This window comes from Myzus persicae, unplaced genomic scaffold (assembly GCF_001856785.1).
Source record: "Myzus persicae strain clone G006 unplaced genomic scaffold, MPER_G0061.0, whole genome shotgun sequence".
NCBI lineage: Eukaryota > Metazoa > Arthropoda > Insecta > Hemiptera > Aphididae > Myzus > Myzus persicae.
In genome coordinates, this window is record NW_019101686.1 from 319804 (window position 1) to 340570 (window position 20767).

At 35.6% G+C, this 20767-nt stretch overlaps 1 protein-coding gene across 4 annotated transcripts in view; it reads left to right on the top strand.

Annotated features, from left to right (window-relative positions):
* Nucleotides 1-20767, top strand: part of LOC111030128 — a 113642-nt gene that overhangs the window by 28354 nt on the left and 64521 nt on the right. For all 4 annotated transcript variants that reach the window (XR_002604072.1, XR_002604071.1, XR_002604073.1 and 1 more), the window contains exon 2: nucleotides 20054-20158. The gene's annotated coding sequence lies outside the window, so the exon portion shown is untranslated. The remainder of the gene's footprint in view (nucleotides 1-20053; nucleotides 20159-20767) is intronic.

The following is a 20767-nucleotide window of genomic DNA, read 5'->3' on the forward strand; positions in this document are numbered from 1 at the left end:
TTGTCTATTTCATTTTCAACTATTATAGGTTCAATACGACCTCGGGCATCTCCTAATTTATATTAAGGTTTTCAACAGTTGTATGCTATATTATACATTATGTCTAGTGTATGTTATTATGTTGGTCAATATCGTATACTTACCAAAAAACACATATGTAAGTCAAATACTTTTCATATAGTCAAGACCGTAACTGGGGGGTTCAACCCTTACCCCCCCACCCCCCGAAATTAATTTCCAGTCACGTTAAGTTAGTCTTACTCTTCAATTACATATTTATTTTAAATGTTGTTAAAATAATCTTATGGTAATTATTGAATACTCGCACTCACAACAAGATCGGCGGCTGCCACCGCTTTTCGGCGCGTGTTGCTAATGGACAAGTTGTACACATATAAAATATAATAACATAGTAAACGCGACCGCCAGCATGCATCGCAAACTCGCAAGGGGTAGGTTAGGTGGTATGTGTGAGGCTCGGGGGATATATCGCGTTGTGTGGATCTGATGAGATTTCGGTTTACACACTCGAGTGAGAGAGAGAGAGAGAGAGAGAGAGAGAGAGAGAGAAGCGTAAACAAATTGTTCATTTTCCGGGCCGGACATTGCGGGACGTGCAAAAGGCCGGGCGCGCTCGTTCGATATGCGTGTGTGCGTGTGTGTGTGTGTGTGTGTGTGTGCTTATGACTGTAGTAATGTAGCATATAACGACAAACTACTACTACTACTACCACTATACACAGACTTACTATACTTACTACTACTACTACTACAACAACAACAGTGTCATATTATATATATATATATATTTATACATACGTTCATATGTGTGCATTTAATATGGTATATACTTATGTCATGTATAGAACATAGTACCAACACGTATATGTATATATTATTATGTTATATCGCATAGCGTATAAACACTGTACATAGTGTAGCTACCGTATATACTGTTGGCGTAATACACTATGCGTGTTCTGCAAACACGACCGCCGCCGACGGTCGTGCTTCCGTACAGAGTACAAACACAATAAATGTTTAATCGAGTCCGCGCGTGTTTACTTTCGCGTTCATATCGCGTAGAGATTTTCCGGTGCGCGCAGCATCGTCGAACGTCTCCCGCGCACATCTTCTATAATACACCCGCCGAAGCCCGCGAGTGTATTAGATATCATATTATATTATTATGTGAGTTACAATAACATTATACTGTACACGGCATGTTATAACGTGGGCCATGAGACGATGGTTCCGTTTTATTAAATCGATTAGGCTCCAACCTGCAGGCTCCATCGTGACGAGCAACGGCCGATGTGGATATAATATCAGGGCTCGTGGTAAGAACGGATTTACATTGCCCCGAGATAACGGAAAGAGAGGACAAATCTATAATACTTTTTTATACGGCAACAGAAAAATATTTGATAAAAAAAAAAACTCATGTATACTCATACGATATACTTACCTTATATACTTACTCGCAACATATTATAATATTATGTATGATTTGAATTGTCACGTGTGTGAAAACTGAAATGATATGTGACTCTACAGTGGTTAAATTGTATGATAATATTATTGTTTATGTTATTTCCTCATCGCGAAATAATGAGATATTTGGGATAAAAACTATAAGTATTAAATAGTATTATAACGTTTAAAAATATTATGAATTCCGATCCCACATTTTTAAACCATTTTAAAATTATGACCAACCGTCTAGACGATATTCCAAAATTATTTATTATTTCTTCAACGCCAATGGAATAAATATATTATAATCTACTGAATTTTCCACATATTTGAATTTGCTAAAGTATATACACAGAAATATTCAACTCCGTAAACAGTTTTCCAAAAATGTCAAATATTTTAGTAAAAGCGTGATAAATATTTTGCAGTTTTGGATTAAATATTGACAATAGGTACATTTTTTTGCCCAGCTTTTTACATTTTAATATAGCGATTAAAATTGATGAAGTAACAGAAATCTAATAAATATGAGATATCCAAAATTAAAATTAAATAAGGTCGAGGTCGATAGAATCTATAAAACAGTTAATTCGGTTCGGGTTTAAATGTTCAAATGTGTTAATTTTCGGTGCTGATTTTAGTTTTTAAACTTACGTATGTAAGCTGGTGTCACAGCTCTAGAAGTATAGAACACCGCGGTGATTAATGGTACCTACAAGATTTGTTTTTAATATGTATAAATAGGATAACTATCCATAACTAATACAGTGTTCTATACCACACCATATTTTGTCTGTTCATTTTTTCGAAGTCGGGTTTTCCAGCTATAATATTAAAATACGTACATTAGCTTATAGTATTATATGCTGTTTTTATTTAGAAGAAAATTCTGATTGGTAGGAAAACGTATGAATAACTGTGCCATTACCGTGTAAATACTTGCCCTGTCATACATATATTTAAATATGATTATTTTCAATATATTAATATCAAAATCACTTACTGAAATTAATGTTTATAAAACCGTCGAAGAAATCGAGCAAGAGGGTTTCCCGCAGTTCCGATAAACGTCGGTTTTTTTTCAATATCGCTCGGTCACCTCAAGCCTCGTCCATCCGGTTGAATACGGACGGAGACGGAAACCACCGCGGTGCCAGAGACCTTCAACCCAGATATACGTAATATACCTAATATATATATATATATGGTACTAGCGCCAAGACGCGAACAGAGACGAGGACGGGCGGCCACCGCGCGTGTATGCGGATACAATATATATACATAGTATATACATATACAACTCGTGTACTATGTGCGCTCACGGCGCGAGCACACAAAGTTCGTTAAATATTGACAAGCACGACGCACACCCGGGACGAGCGTTATTAATGGTCCCGCGGACGCGTGTAAGTACGACTCGTATAATGTATACTTACAGACGTGTAGGCGATGTGTGTGCACACACGCGATCTTCTCGTGTCTGTGTGGTTGTGCGCACATTACGCGCCGCGTCGAGCCGAACGACAGACGTTGATTTTGATTCATCGTTGCGGCTCGACGTCTCGAGTTCAAACGGCGGCGGCGGTGGCGGTGACGACAGTCGTACACATAATATTATTATATTCATATTATGTGTGTACGAGCAATATTATAACATTAAAATAATAACGCATAGTGTGTATTGCAGTTCTGTTTTTAAACCGTCGAGACGCGGCTCAGACTATAATATTATCGTAATAGAATAGAATATTATAATACAATTAACGTTTCGCCGTCGACGTTCGTTAATTCTGATTAGACTCGACCTTATAAACAGTATATACATAGCAGTAATAATTGTTGTTTGGCGCGGACACGTCGCGCAGCCGCCGAGAATAAGATGAATAACGCATTTCGGCAGAGGCCGTTGGAGTTTTTAATAAAATAAATTATCAAGAGAAGAAAAATAAAACACTATATATACCTATAATACCGGCTCCGGTGTATATATATACGGAGCAATGTCAAGCAGTTTTTTTCTCATTCCGGTGGACGACATCACGACCGTCTTTCTCTCACTCTCTCTCCTCTCATCACTATGTCTCTCTCTTCCGTTACATCAGCCGCCGCGTAACCTACCGTTTGGTGAACGTAAAAGGAAAGAGAACAGTTCGAATTGCCACGACGTCATTTCAAAACGGTTTTTTTTTTTACTCGTCCCCGCTGAAAAGAAGCTCGTTAAAAAAGTTTTTTTTTTTAAATTGAACCGGGAAGTGCAGAGATTCCCGCGTCTGTCATTGTCATCGCTCCGCCCGAAACGTCAACGCCACAGAAGACACCAATTTCGTCCGATTTAATGATTCATTCATTCGCGTGTCTGCCATTTTTGCGTCACCGCCGCCGCCGCCGACGGTCGTCAACCCATCGCGTTCCCTGCCTATTATAGATCGTCCGTCGATTCGGCCGATTGTTATATAATATTGTATATACCTACTACTGCAGGGGTGCTAAACACTGCAAGATGATGGACAATATATGATTTGAGCGCTGATAATATTAGGCACAAAAAGGGGTGGCTAGGTGCCCTCCCCTCCGAACAAAAATCAATTCGAGACACAGCGTTCACCACCGGTCAGAATTATGTGAATGAGCACAGTTGTCTGACACAAAAATAGCTTACATAAAAAAAAATCTAACTGAATGACGTCCACGACAAAAGTTATAATATTGTTAAGTCCAATTTAACAAATTTTCATAACACTCAATAGTTTCAATTATTATCTTTTGACAGCACATGCAATGCAGTAAATTATAACAACTTATATCTAGTCACACATTACCAGACTAACATTCATTTAATTTTCACACAGTAACACAGCTCAAATATAATATGCTAATATAATATAATATAATATAATATTGCTATATTATGAAATGCCTAAATATTACTCCTTAAAACACCTCACGCTCCAGCCACCTTTGGAGGACTTTACACTGAGTATCCGCTGAAGATGTACAAATAATTAACAATTTTAAAATACTCATAACACGCTTTAAAATTTAAATTTAAAAAAACCTATGAGATACCTTAGATAACAGTCTCGTCTTTAAACGTTGTAAGAGGTCAATTCATTCTAATGACGGAGCTTAACGTGATCAGCTGAGCTAAAAATTGGCGGTTGTACACATAACGACGACACCGTGAAGCCCGTTTATAATATTGTTTCGTTGGAGATACTGATTTATTTTCAAGTGGAGCGTGAAAATATTCAAAATTCAATGTTAGTACTGGCATACAAAAAGATTAAAAACTACTGCCTATTAGATACTATTATACGCATCTCGTATAAGGTCTATATTATTATATGATGTGATGTGAATTTAACTGCGACAAGACGTCGCCGTGTCATGATTACGCGCCAAAATACTCGAAGTGCAAACCGTTACCGCATCATAAACCAATCGGGGGTGAAAAAAAACAGACTTTTCCAGACGGGTCGTGAGGTGCGAGGGGGAGTGTTTAATTGCGTGAAGTTGGTGGAGAGAGCAAAAAAATGGAGGGACAAGAATCTGGTGAGGGAGAAAAAACCTCGTCTCGGAAATAAAACAAAAGTCTCGTTCTCCGTTTGTTTGTTTTTTTAAATAATATAATCTCCCTACCGAAAGCAGCATAATACGATTCGTTACAAAAACAGACGCAGTTTAACGCTTTGCGAGTTGCGGATAGTGAAATCCTCTTTCGTCCCTTCCCACTGCTATAGGACAGTATATAAAGGCTCCCACACAGCCGTTATACAATATAATAATTATTATCGTCCTATAAATATTGTTTAATGTATTCTACAGCGTTGGCAAGCTCGGTTTATATACGTGAGCCCTGCACCTGCTTCACATAATATGTGGTACCTATACATTATAATATATACGTTACACGTATCCATAAATTCGACTAAAATAGGTATTATAATAACAAATATTATATCGGTTTTATAAATAAGACATATTGTGCATTATAAATTGGACGCCTAGCGTATATTAGTACGTTACTGCAGCTTGGATAGAGCTGATCGATTTATTTTAATTTTAACAATTTATTACGTAGTATGTACCGGTATGGCTGATTGAATTATTTATGGATTAGGAGAGGTACAGACGAAAACGATTTATACGAGCTATTAAATGTTTCAGTACTGCTTGCTCTACATGCGAAAAGTAAAGGGTCTACACTTTTACTGCAGTTCAAATGTTTTAATTACAAGCGCCACCGATTGCTTTTTTTTCTAAACGGTACTTTTAGCTTCATACGTTATTATAATATGAGTTTGTGATTTTAGTCGAGAGTTTCGTGCCGAAAATTCCGATCGGTCCCAGGAGCCAGGACGACTCGAATATTATAATTTTGTTCGCAAATTCGTAACTATATCGCGTCGGTCAATGCGAAATATTTGTGCAATGATAAGCAGTCAAATAGTTAATTAAAACCGATTTCGCAGCGTGCGTACACACCTTGGAACATTATTTCACATCATAATTAATAATTATAAATTATTATATGATTATGTCTCTACGCGAATGAAAATGCCGACGCTTCGTGTAATAATAATTGTTGCGTCCGTTGTAGACGAAAAAAAAGGATGTAACATAAAGTAAGGTCACTTTTGGTTTATTATGATTGGTTAAAATCGGACGTATAACAAAAATTTTCAGACGACCGACTTAACCAATGGTTCATAACCAGCGTTGAATACAGTACTTGAAGTGCTCGTTTATAATGTTACTATTGCAGTCATCAAGATTAAAGTGTGCTTGAATTTTTTACGGTTGAACGGAAATTATTGCAAACTTTTCACGAACATATTATGATGATAGGTTTCGGAAGATAACTATTCCGATAAGAATCCGGAAACGACCGGAGATTTTATTGTTTTATTTGGTAGGTCTATGATTTTGCATTAATTGTCGTAATGTTCGTATTTAGATGGCGCTCGAAGACCACCCGCACCTGTTTATAATAATAATTATAACGATATGAATAATAGTGATCGTTGGGTACACCAGCGTCATCGAATTGCTGTTTATCGTAACTATTAACCATCATCATCGTGGTGTGTTTTAATCGTAATGTAACATGTAATAATTACTCGACATTTTTTCTTATCTCGGACAGGCGAATGAAATGATAAAAAGACATCGCTCAATTCGTACATTTACAACAAGGTCACGCAGGCGTAATTTTCGTGAAAAAAAATTTGATACTCGTAACATGTCATATATTGTAATGTATAATATAATATAGTGCTATATTGTCTGCTATATGTCGTATTCCATTGATTTTCCATTTTCCGTTACAAGACGATATTATGGCCTGCGGACGTTTTAACAGGAAACTGCGTATGAGTTATATATGTAGGTAGTAGGTACACATGGTATTTACCGTGTCATATTATAGTGTGTTTGGAGTCCTACTCGTGCTGTTGAACTTTAAGATTACTTTCTGGAACACTCGTAAAGCGAACGCGCTACCCACGCGTACCTATATAATAATATCGGTGGGAAATACATAAATAATAATGTGCAAACATGTTTCCACCTTGTTTCCTATACAGCTTATATATAAGACACATGAACAAGTGAACGCCTACGAGTTGGATCAAAATTACTAAATTTGTGTGGTGATATATAGGTATACCTCGAGTATACATACGAATAAATATTGGTCCTCTGGTGGTATACTACAACCCTACAGATAGGTCGTAACGTTTACGATTAATTGATTTCAATCAACTCTCAATTGAATGATAAAAATGTAAGTAACAATTAAGTTATTCAAATATAAATGAAAAATTATTGTATATTCGACAGACAACGGTTTCCTTCACATTTTACACATATTTAGAATTTTCTAGAATACCTACTTAGGTATGGTTAAAGATGGAATTTGTTTTTAGTAAATTTATGTAAATTTACGTAAAATAACGTAAATTTTTAATACTGTATAGTATTTTTGTTTAATACAAATTCAATAACATTTTTATTACTAAGCTAACCAATGTACGACCCGTCCACCACTCCTTACTACAAATTATATAGAAGTATTTATATAATTATTTATATGTAGTGTGAATAAATTATGTGAACTGGAAATTATTTCAACTTACGAAAAAATAGCAAAAAATAACCAATTTATAGCTATATATAATATAATATTATTGATTTTTATTAATAAAATGTAATTTTACTAGTTAAAGCGTGGTTCATAAAATTCATCGTCACTTAAAATATTATGTTCTCTATCACTCGTATGCTACAAATTATTTAATAAATATTATTATTAGGAATACACGAGTACTTATACTTTGTTGAATGCGAGGAATGGACAAATGGTATAATTGCGATAACTGATAAGAATAAAATCTTGGTTTACCAATATTGTCGTAATATCAACGTATTAATATCATAAAAATTGAAGGTTCTACACTGTATCACGGTATAAATATAACTATTTATATTGATATCATGCATTGTAGATGACATGGAAGTCATTATATTACGATGTTGTTCACATGAAAACAAGTGCAATGAGTGGTCGATCAATTTTAGAACGGTAAAAAAAATATCGGTAAAATTTACCTAAATTTACCTTCGCCGTAAAATTTACCAGGTAAATGTACTGAGCTTCCATCTCTAGGTATGGTCAAACCATATGTATACTTATAAAAGTATGATCAATAACCCATATACTTATAAGTTATAAGTAGAGTTCGGATGTTTATGACTGAAATTACATTTAAATGTGTATATAAAAATGTCAAAATATGCAATTATTTGCCATAAAATATATTAAATATACCTATTTTTCAGCAAATATATGCAAAAAAGAGTTAATATTAATTCAAAAAATGTATATCCCTTCTCTTTTAAATGTGTATTTAAAATTACTTTATTACAAAGTACACATCCATTAAATAAGAAAATAATATTAATTAGTTTCTGAACTATTTATGTCAAATTGTACATAGGTTAAGCACTTTAAGTATCAGGATAATACAGTACACAATTATTTTGCTGATATTTTCAAATTTGAAGAACCTTCAACGATCTGACAATATGATTTTGTAGACTGAAAATGACTTCTCCACAGGGTTCATCGGTGCGCACTTATAGTCGTCAGCTTCTATAACTTCAGGAAGTCCATAAAATGAATTTGTTTCACCCACTAATATTTTAGAAATTTTAGACAATTCTTAATACCCAGAATTTTGGTCCAAGACTTTTTGAAATTGTGTGTATAATAATTTACCTCTAAGAGTTAATTGCAACCGATTTGGATAAAGGTTTTCCCTTTTCTTCGAGAGATGATTTGAGTTGAAGATAAGAACGAAAAATAAAAGCTAAATTGGCTTCAACTCTTGTTTTGCCAATATCTTCTTGAGCTGTTCTTATATAGACAAAACACCATTGGGATCAAATTTATCTTTATTTTTTTAATGTCTTTAAACGAATCGCAGAAATAAATATCAGCCGTCAGCCCGTCAACCATGTTCCCCAACGCGGTATGCCTGGTTCTGGGGGAAAACTGAGCTCTAGTGCTTCATTTTTAAATATTTGTATTCTTGTCTGGAATTTAAGGAAGACTTTTTTGACAAACGAAAAAAGTTGGTATACGGAACGCTTGTTTTAATTACCTACATTAAATCAACAAGAGCAATGATTAATAATCCACTAATAATGTACAGTAGGAAAATGGATTCTCATTTGAAACAAAACGGAAGTTTGTATTTCTACAGGACACTTCTTTGGTGTATCAACAATCCTTATAATTTTAAAATTATGTATTTGAGTATACTTAAGAATCAAATTTTTCATAACAGCATTATTAAAGAAAAAATGGGTGAACATGCTCGACGAATCGCCATATAATAATAATAGTCCAACCCAATATCAAACAAGTCGTGAGTAGTTAAAATAAATAACATTTACAATATAAAAAGGTACAGTGTTAGCGAATAGTAAACTTAAAATTTGGCAGTAATTCCGTTTAAAGTGTTTTAATTTATTTTGTTCAACAATTAACTTTCTCTTTCCGATAGTTTTTTTTTAGCTGTTGATTAGTATTCTTTTTTGTTGTGGATAATATTATGTTACCCATATACATTAAATCTTTTTATAAATTAATTTAAAAAAACAATTATTAGGGGGGGGCAGATTAACAGTTTTAAAATTAAGTTTCCCGTCAAATGATCAGTCATAAAATCTTAATGATATTTCGTATATTTTTGTATAAAGGATCCGATTCGAACAGTTGTATGATGATAGGTCATTTTTATCGGGAACCAATTAGTACACTTTATTGCACCAATTCCATTTTTCCCGTGTCTCTTGACCGTTAGTGCGTTAGTCCAATCGTGGGTTCGATAAATCCAGCTGATACTACTGTGCAATATTCATTATAGGCTATAATTTAATATTACATTTTAGACCTCTGTCAGATTATTCGCGCACGTACGTATATATATGTATATACATGTGTACTGCAGGTGGTGCACATACGATTATTGTACCCCCCCCCCTCAAACGAATTACATCCCTTCGCGAATACGGCAACGGTTGCCGTTGTTTTCTATTTTAATCAGTACGAAACATATTATAGTATATTGTATATCCGTACAAGCCGTTGAGAATAAAGTAGATGGCTATAGCGTATATATAGGTGGTTTCTAATGGTGTAACTAAATCGCAATTATTTCGTAATATTATCGCAGGTTTTCACTCAGACAATTTCCAATATTTAGGTCATATTATATACACCTTCACACACCTATTTGTAACCATTAGAATTTCACTCGAGGATAGTATTTTTATTTATAATATAGATTTTTCAATTTAATACGGACTCTAAGACTAGACGTTTCTTTAAAAATAAAAATGTCTCACCGTGTCACCGAATTAGAGATGTAACATTAGCTAGGTACCATTAGGCCTAGTAAACATTTCAATCATTTTATACAAATATTATAAAAATATCGCATCATGCTCGATTTCGTCGGCTATCTACTCGAACGCGTGAACTCTAAACTATTAAAATATTTATTATGTCTTATGTTATATTGTTGTGTGTCTATTTGAATCCATTAATTAATAGATAAAAAATCACCGTGTGTTTTTTGACGTCTCTATATTATGTTTAAGTGCGCGGGGCCGTTTACCAAATGAACAGATTGTGTTTGAAACTCGCGCGTAGGCCTTGTTGAATTTTTTTACCGCCCATTCACGTATAAGGCATTCAATTATTAAAATTACACTGAAAGTTTTGAGGATATTAATTTCGAGATTGGTTAGAGCCGGTCATTAAAGGCGAACAATTTTGGCACTACGGCCGCCGCTCTGCCGTTGTACGGGAAACCCGAGGCTAAAGGGTCCCGGGTTGGCGTCGGTGGCGGTAGTGGCGGCGGAGGCGGCCAACTTCCGTAAAGCCGATAACCTAATAAGCAGCTTTTAAGTTTTACGCAACAAAATGGCGTGTGTTTATTCTCCGGGAACGAGAAGCGGCGGCGGTGGCATCGCGGGTTATGATGGTACGGGGGTGTTGGCGGGGGGGGGGGGGAGGGGGGGAGGGGAGCATGGCGCGAGATCGTTTGCAACAAGAAACTAATTTCGCTAATGGAGCACCTCGCCATTTGGCTCCTCTTGATTACATTATTTGTGGCATCTGACCTACAGGCTAACATATAACTCAGCGGCCACCCGGTCAAAAGTCGTCGCCGTATATTATAACGCACGTACGTCATATTAATTACACTAATAATTTATAATATTATTACACCACACTCATTATAATCAGCCCGCGGAACCTGATCATTACGTCTTCAGTAAGTATAGGTACTATATAAGGTATTTCCAATACGTATTTGTTTTTATCTATTCGCTTGCAGTAATTGTATCATGCACAGGACCGCGTACCGTTCGAAACGACCTAATACAATATATTATTATTATACACTACGGCGTGGTGCGGGGTTTTATTTTTTTATTATTGGGTCGCATTCGTCCTGCCGCGATCGGTCGACCAGCACTCAGGAAATTGGCTGCGTCCGAGGGGCGAATTCCGGCGCACCGTATATTATATACACGCAGTTCGATTGGACCAAGACAAAGTGTCCGGGGTAGTCGTCCCGGGCGGTGAGTTATTGGAGTCCATTACGCCAACAGACCACTTGATCTAATCTATTTTCCACGGCCACCGTGCCGGAACGTCGGGCGCAGCTTCGGTAGTATAGCAGTAGTAATAGTAGTAGTAGTAGTAGTAGTAGAAGTGGTGGTGGTAGTGGTAGTAGTGGTGGCGGTGGTAGTAGTAACAAAACAAACGATCTCCGGCCTAGTTTAATATCCCCAAAGACAAACTGTTTTACTACCACCCCTCGTCTATTGCATGTGCACTGTACACTGTCTCTCACCCCGAACCATTTTTGTTTTTTTTTTTTATGTCCAACGGCGCTTTGCCAATTGGTTTCCCTTTTGATTCTCATCACCGTTCGGCAGTATAGTTGATATCAGGTGTTTTTCCTCATTTTTTACGAGGGTCGACTACTTTATGTGAATCGCCAGTCGTTGCCATTTCCGTACGTATAATATACCTTCCTTCCTCCCTCGCAATTGCAGTGCAATAGTAATGTATAAATATATAGTTCAATTTCCGTCTTTGTTGTTGTGATGTTATTGTTGTAATAATAACGAGGCCGACGTGTTGCCCAAAGTAATTTAAATGTAACGTGTTTGATATCGTCATAAATTATAAATTTCTCACTACTTCAACATTCTCTTCATTAATCCGAGTCAAATGCAATTAACAACACACATATACATGAGAATTATTTTATTAATAATATTTAACAGCACGGTAATACGATTTAAAGACGCCCGCCGACAATGTTGGTAAGGGGTTTTATTATTACAGACAAGTAACATTCAATCAACGTTTCGGGTGAATGTAATTTCGAATAATATTAACAAAAAGCAGAAATTAATCACTGAAACGATATGTGACTACGGTGCAAACAATTTGAATTTGCGTCTACGTCATATTAATTATTGTATTCTGCAGTATACACTATACACAACGAAAACTATTAGTTGTTTTTTTTTTTGATCGAACACGATCTTATAATTATATATAACCAATATAATAGTATATTATATTCGAGATTATAAAATTAAATAATATAATATATTCAAATTCATAGACCACAGTACTAAATGGTGAGCACGCAAAATGAATAACCTGTTTAATTATCCGTTTACTAACACGACATTGCAGTTATAACTTGTAGATGCATGATATTATAGAATATTAACTTATATTAATTAACAAGTGAGAATATGAAACCTAAAATGTAATGTTTTGAAAACAAAAAACATAAAAATTGATCTTTCTGGTGTGCAACAGTAGGTGTTGAGAATACCTCGCCATTGAGTAGGACTGTAGGAGACTGTAATGGATTTATTAAATTTGAATTCATTGAATTTAAACATTTGTTCAGATTGAGTAAATATGATTTTTAGCAAAGACTTTTTGCTAACCAACGTTATGAATGTTCGAAATTTTCTACTAAAAATCTCCCTCGAAGTCGATGATTGAAACATTTTTTCTTTTGCGAAAAGTGTCTTCAGACACGACAAAAAAAAAACTGAATACCTAATAAATTTTAAAAAAATACACACATACACTTCATTGTAAAATCAATATGCAATCAATATTCATCGATGTGCTCAGAATCTAGAACATTCAACCGTTAATTTTAACATGATAGGAGTGTAAAACATCACGCTGTTAAATAAAATACATTTTTTTTTTATAAAATAGACACCAATGGTATTGTGGGTAACCTTGGCATGGCGGCAAAAAAGGCCAGGGCGGACGGACAGACGAGTGATGCAATTTCAAGTCATGCTGTATTTTTTACGTTCAAGTATCTATAAAATACAATCTACATCTACATGAATATTTGAATATTGAGGGATGTATTTTTTTTTATCTGTATTTCAATACTAATTGGAATTACGTTGAATATTTCGTAAGCATTGTGTGAAACTGGATGAACAAAAAAAAAGAATATTTCACGGCCGGTTTGAGTATAACAAAGTGTTATATATTTTTACGTACAATACGGCACAGATCAGTATTTTACGGATTCAATTGTATACATTTTTTTCTTTTCACGGCGCTCAATACGTCCCGGGATCGACCGACCGTTATCGAAACGATCGTTTAGGCAACAAAAAACGAATATAAAGAAAATATCTCAAACTCTGAACGCGAGCGAGAATTTATTATTATTATTTTTTTCGTCTTCCAAAGCAGCAGATATTTTACCGTCCGAGTGTTGACTGTTGCACCGGTTGTATACATATAAATATATTGTACTGCGGGACCGGCCCAGACGTATTACCGCGACATTATATTATAATATTGTGTTGTAACCGAAGCGGACCGCAATTCTCCATACCGGGTTACCATTATGTACATTATAATATGGACAGCGATGACGAGGGATTGAGGGATCTCGAACACAGGTCAACGCCACGTCTGAGGGCCCCGGCTTACACATATACACATACACATTATGATATATCGTTCGCAAGTGAACTGTGTGTGTGCATAATGCACTGTTCGTAATCCCAGTATACACGGTTGCACTCCCTTTCAACGGCTGCGCCATACGATATATGGCATATTATAAATATATGCATACTTAGCTTAACAGAAATATATCAAAATTGTTTAATATAAACGAACTGTGTGTAATAATACTAATAATAATACTTCTTTTCATATCAATATTTAAGTGGCCTGGTGTTTGGATTTAATCACAAAAACGTGTTCTGAAGTCAAGCATCAGCCGGTGCCACTAGTTCCCAGATGGGTAACCACCCGGGTTCTAGTGAGAAACCTTCGTTACATACAGCTCTAACACATGTTTACCAACCAACAGTGCCTTCCTCACAGTTAAACGTATTAAAAATAACCGCTCTATGCCGTTTTGTGTTAGAAATAAAAAATTCAATATTTAAATATTTTCAAAATATTTAATATGATTATTTGAATTTAAAACTAATAGCAGTCATAATAAAATAACTAAAAAAAATTTTAATTACATAATAAAAGTACGATCGTAGATAATATATGCACGTAATGTAGTTGTTAAACACATCGTTCTGTCATTTGTCTCTATTACATTCTGTATCTTATATCGCCAGACACACTGTGTGATCCGATTAACCTGGACGGGTGAATAATCAAATTTCTCGAGTTCTCGGCATACCGTCATAGCTATAGATATGTTAACTACGTATTATGTCCCATATTATACAGAGTGCGAGACTCGCACTCGAATCGACGCCACTGATCGCGGAGCTCAAACACGTGTGACTTCACATATAATATATTGTATAGTATGTATATAAATGTACACCTAATATTATAGTGTCATGTTCTCGAGAGCTTCCCTTCGGGTAGTTTTAATATAAAACCATATTATTGCCGCCGACTCCGCCACCGCCCTTTGTACCGTCGTGGTAATCAGATAACATTGGTATATACTGCAGCAGCGGTCCGGGGTGGTATCCTGCGAGCTTTAAGCGTTCCCTGTTCACATCACACAAACGACCGGGCGGCACTTTGGAATTCAAATTAGATATAGACGACGCGGTAGCCCGCGGGTCGCGACGATCGCGACGAGCGGCCAAGGTCGGCCGGAAGGGCTTCCGGAGGGAGGGGGGGTAGTGGCGAGCGGTGACGTGACGGATAGACGGACAGTGGCGGTGGATTTAACGAATTTCCTCTCACCCGGTCATAATATATATATATATATATATATATACATTATACAAGCATAGTGGCTGCAGTATAACGGTATATAGATATATATATATAGAGGCGCGCGCCGGGTTACAAAGTTTTATTCGCAGCTCTTCCGGAAAGCTGGCCAGCGGCCGGACCGTCCCTATATAATTGAGGTTGAAAAGACGTGTAAAGGGACGGGGTGGAGGTGGTGACTGCGGCACGGGAGGAGGCGATCGAGGGCCGAGGCTGTTTTGTATTCCACGTCGTTAACATGCGATTGCGCTACCTTGTCTCCCCGGGGGTGTGTGTGTGTGAGTGTGTGTGCGTGCGTGTCCGGGACGGTGTTGGTCTGCGATGGGAGGGTAGGGGCGAAGGAAACGTGCGAAAGACTCGCGGGATGACCGTTCAGTGGGTGCCAAAAACGCGTCCCGTGCACAATCGATAGCCACGTCGGCGGCTGCCGATTTTGGCCACCACTGTTTACCATCTGCCGCCGTTCCCAGCGCCACGCCGCCGTCGCCGTCGTCGCAGCGATGCATATAGTAGCAGTGTTGTATATAGTCCTCCTCCGAAGACTTGGACACGGGCGTCCGCGTATATACACCAGCTCCACTCCCGCACTAACCTCCGTATATATATAGTCCGGTCGATAACCGCCCAGCTGCGTTATCTTCACACACGCACACGAGCCCATTTAAATATTATAATAATATCATATTATATACTGTCGTTTAATTCACACACTGCTTTGCCCACGCGTTAATAATAATATGTTACACGTCCTCGGACTTTTGTCTCCCGCCCTCTACAGGTTAGGTTGGGTGGTGGGTGGATGATGGTGTGTACCGCCTAATAGGTATATATATTTATATGAGATTTATTCGGGACATCGAGAGTACTACGTTCGTCGCAAAACGTAAAAACTGGAGACTGACACGGACGTCATCAATCCGCGCGCCACGCATATATAATATATTTGATGTATGCTCCTTTATATATACAGAGTGCGTCTTATGTATACGTATCTGTGTGTTGTGTGTGTGTGTGCAGATATATACAATATACATGTACCTAAGCCCTCCGCGCGTCTTAATCGGAGAATCGAGTGAGGGACGTTAATTAATAATTATTCCGCGAGCGCGTTTGTGTGCTGGCGCGCGGCGATGGATGGATTATGTTCCCATGGGGAGCCGAACGATGTTTAAGCTGCTCTCCGCGCGAGCGTGTGTATGTATTATATATATATATATATCTATATAAACTCGTGTATACCCTGCGCCGGATGAGGACTATATATCGGCGAGGATATTTGTTTATTCCTGCGCCCGTGTGCGCACACATATAATCATTATCCTGCTATCCTTCCTGCATTATATAGGTACACGTCACCTTCTCCTCCTCGTCCTCCCGCGCATAAACTCGTACTCGTCCTACTCTTTTACTACCCGCCGAATCCATAACCTCACCCACTACCCATTTCACGGAAAGGTGCCACCCGTGATAACGACATTACCGCGGGGCGCCCGCGTATAATCGGCACGTGTGGAATTTCGCGCGAGCTCCCGCATACCTACCTATGCCCAGCGCGCCCGCAAGTTAATTAAATTCGCACGGATACGTCAAAATAACAAATCGCGGGCCAACTACCGGGATTCCGTTAATTGTTATGGAAATATTCCAGGTGGCGGCGGGTGTAGTGCTGAATTTTTCACATAATTTCTGCGTTACCGACACCCCGTGTAGTCGGAGTTGTGAATGTTTTAAAAAAAATATGTTTGTACATAAAACATAATTTATATTAAATTGACAGTGTTTATTATAATATTGTGTAGCTATTCGCGCCCCGATTAAATGTTATATACTATACCAAATTACCCAAATCAATGGCCGGGGGGGGAGGGGGAGGAGCTGGTTGTACACCAAATTATTTTATCCTGTAAATTAAAAATATATAAATCGCAAGACTGTGCGGTGACATTAGGTGTTTGAAATAATTTTTTTTCTATCTAAGCTTTCCAACTGTTAGCTTAGTTTTGGTGAGAACATTCTAAACATTATATGGTTAATGCAGTTGAGTGAAGACATACATAATATAAAGATGAAGAAAAAAACTAAACATACATGTTAGGTACCTATATTTCATTAGTTACAATTTGTAATGTGGTATCAAATAGTTTCATCAAATTATATTATCGGATAGTTTAGTGTTATATGTAAACACTTATTTGAAATTGTATTCTAAAACTTAAAACCATAATTTATTATTGACACATTTTAATCAAAAAATTAGGAAGTTAATTAATTTGAATAGACCTTTCTTAGTAAGTATTTGAGTTAACCAAATATGTCAATATACAAATCTAGTGTAAATTATTATTTCAACTATATCTTTTTAAAAATATTTTTAATTCTATGTGATTTGGTATTCTGTTATTTGAATAAAATAGTAAAAATATAATATACATTATACATGCTACTAATTATACTATGTTATACTTATATTAGAACAAATTAGGTATAAAAATGTATTTTGATATTATTAGAAAGAAATTTAAATAATAAAAAAATTAAAATAGAACATTTCAATTTGTCCTTAGGTATACTGTATTGAATTACGACCCCTTAAAAATACCAGTGTCTGGATGAAATGTCCTCCTCCAAATTTAGATTTAAGCAGTTGGATTCTGTAGCCAGTTGATGCTCATAGTCTACATATAAATAACCGAAGTAAAATAATATGGTTTTCTCTCTCTGTGCACGTTGAGTCAAAAACTAATTTTTAAATTATGTTAAGTTGCGTTTACTTGTTGAAATTATACTCGTAAGACTAATTCCTACCCAAATATAGAACACAAAAATAAATTAAACACATGCGTTATGAGTAATAATATTATATTATTTGTTTAATAATGCAAGTATATATAAGTAAATAGTGCATTTTTATTTTAATATCTAAGATTATTTTGCAATTCATATACATATCAAAAAAATAACATTTTTAAGGGTAGTATTTTCTGTTATGCTTATGATAAAAGATGAAACGAAAATAGCATAACGCCGGTTCTCAGAAATCATAAGACTTATGAATTATAGCGTTTATATGATGCGCATAATCTAGATTCATTAAAACGAAATGTACGTTTCTATATTATAGCAAATAAATTGTCTTTTAGTATTATCCGAAAACAATTATTAAATCGATGTACATATTTGATTATCTTTGATGAAAAATAACTTACAGTATAGATACAACTGCAGTTAAATGTACCCGCACTATATAGGTACGTACCTAATATTATAATAAATAGTTACAAAACAAATTCCGTCCAAAAGTTTCGCAGTCGAGTTCAACAGTGATCTCCACACTTTATATTCTATTTTATAGCTTAGCATTCATTATTTTACATTAACACCAACAACTTTTAGCATATACCGGTGAAATGTAATTTCACAAACCATCGAATACCGTTCCTTGTAGAGCGTTTCCATAAATTTTACCTACCATACTAACTTAGTTTGACGGATCGCTTAATATAATGAGTAAAATAATATGTGTAAAAGTACCTACACCGTAGTAATTTACGCATGCTGTCGTAATTAATTGTTATTGTTATGTGTGACAAGGCATACAATAATAATTGTGTTGTCGGAGTGTGAGCGGGGAACGTGTCAAAACAACGGACGATACACATCGCTTTAAAAGTTTAAAATGATATTGTCATTCATAATGATTCCTACCTAGTAAACTTTTCGCTTATGATTTGTTTAACTCGTGGTTTGTACTATCATCGTTTTTGTTATAACTATATATATTATATACGCCTTGAATTGCCGTTCGATTTGCAATTTTTTTTTATTTTTTACTAAATCAAGTCCACGGCGGCTGTGGCCATTGGATTAGATTTGCAATATTATAACAATCGATTAACATAATATTACACTTATCTATTAAACAGCAATTTTAAAATGTTTTGAAGATCTCGAGCGAATGCATTTAACGGCTAAAAGCTAAATATCACGAAAGCGATGAATAATTATTCATATTTTTTGCTAACCTAAAAAATCCAACAGAATATTAATTAATTGTTTTAACTGTAATGATAACTGCAGTACCTACAGCAATAGCCATAACGCCTCGCCTGATAGATTGTGTATTCAAATTCGATCCACAATTAATGAATTTTAATATTCTGCAAAAATTGTTTCACAAACACAAATACTCTTAAATTTATTATTTTCTCGGATAATATATTCTAATAGTAAGAATTGATTATAGGAGACGCGTTTAATTCTGGATAGCTGCAAATGCTGATAAAATAATATTAATAATATTTGTAATAATAATAATAACATTCAATAAAACATGTTTACATTAGGTTTTCATCAGAATATTGATAGCATGAAAATCTAATATAAAATGCAATATTATTATAGTGGTTTAAAAATTATTTTGAAATAAGATAAATGTTAAATTGGTCAAAAACGAAATACAAAACGTCCTTCACTAAACTTTTAGGTTATAAGATTACAACACTTAAATTATATTATAAGTAATATTTTAACGTATTAAAGTAATGCCATGTAAATGTTCTACCGTGGTCAGCATAACGTTATAGTAATTTCAAACAGTATATATTTTAAACGCTCGTCGAATAGTGATTAAAACCACAATCAGCCTGTAGCTTATTATAAACATATTATAATAATAGTTATTGTGATATCATCGTTACAGACCTAAGTCAAAAATTATCATTTCAGAATACCATATAAACGTCATACAGTCCGGACATGAAAAGGGAGACTGAGTTCGGTCATGACGATGCGGTGGTCATGGGGTGTGCAGTTCGAGACGAGATAACACGCGTAAGTATAATATTATGTAATAATATAATACACAGGTAGTATAATGATGTATATAAGTAATTTTCGTGCCAAATTCAAATTTAATTCATCAGTAAGTTGTGATATATCGTTGTCATGGTTATTCGTGCATTTAAATTGTTCACGACGATTTCCTTTAGAATAATACGCGTATATAGACATATTGCTTATAATAGCGATAACAATATAAGGTGAGCCTACATGTGCCCAAAATAATCGTGTATACTGTGATTAGACCACACTATTATATGTATAGTAAGTCCTATATTTTATAAAATATATTATTATAGGCACAAATGTCTATTGAAGCGATTACATTTTTAGGTTTCATAAACATTGGTATTAATGTAAAAATAAAAGAGTTCACTTTGAAATTTTCAAAAAATTTCCGTTTGATTTGAACTTGGAGTTTAGAAATCGATATTTCAATGATTTTGTCCCAAAATCTCAGCTTTTATAATATATTATAATTTCGGTGGAAATAGTATCGCCGTACTCGACGTCCGTCTAGATTTTCCAGGTCTGCGGACATCGGACACACACACACGCACACACACACACACACACACACACACACACACACACACACAC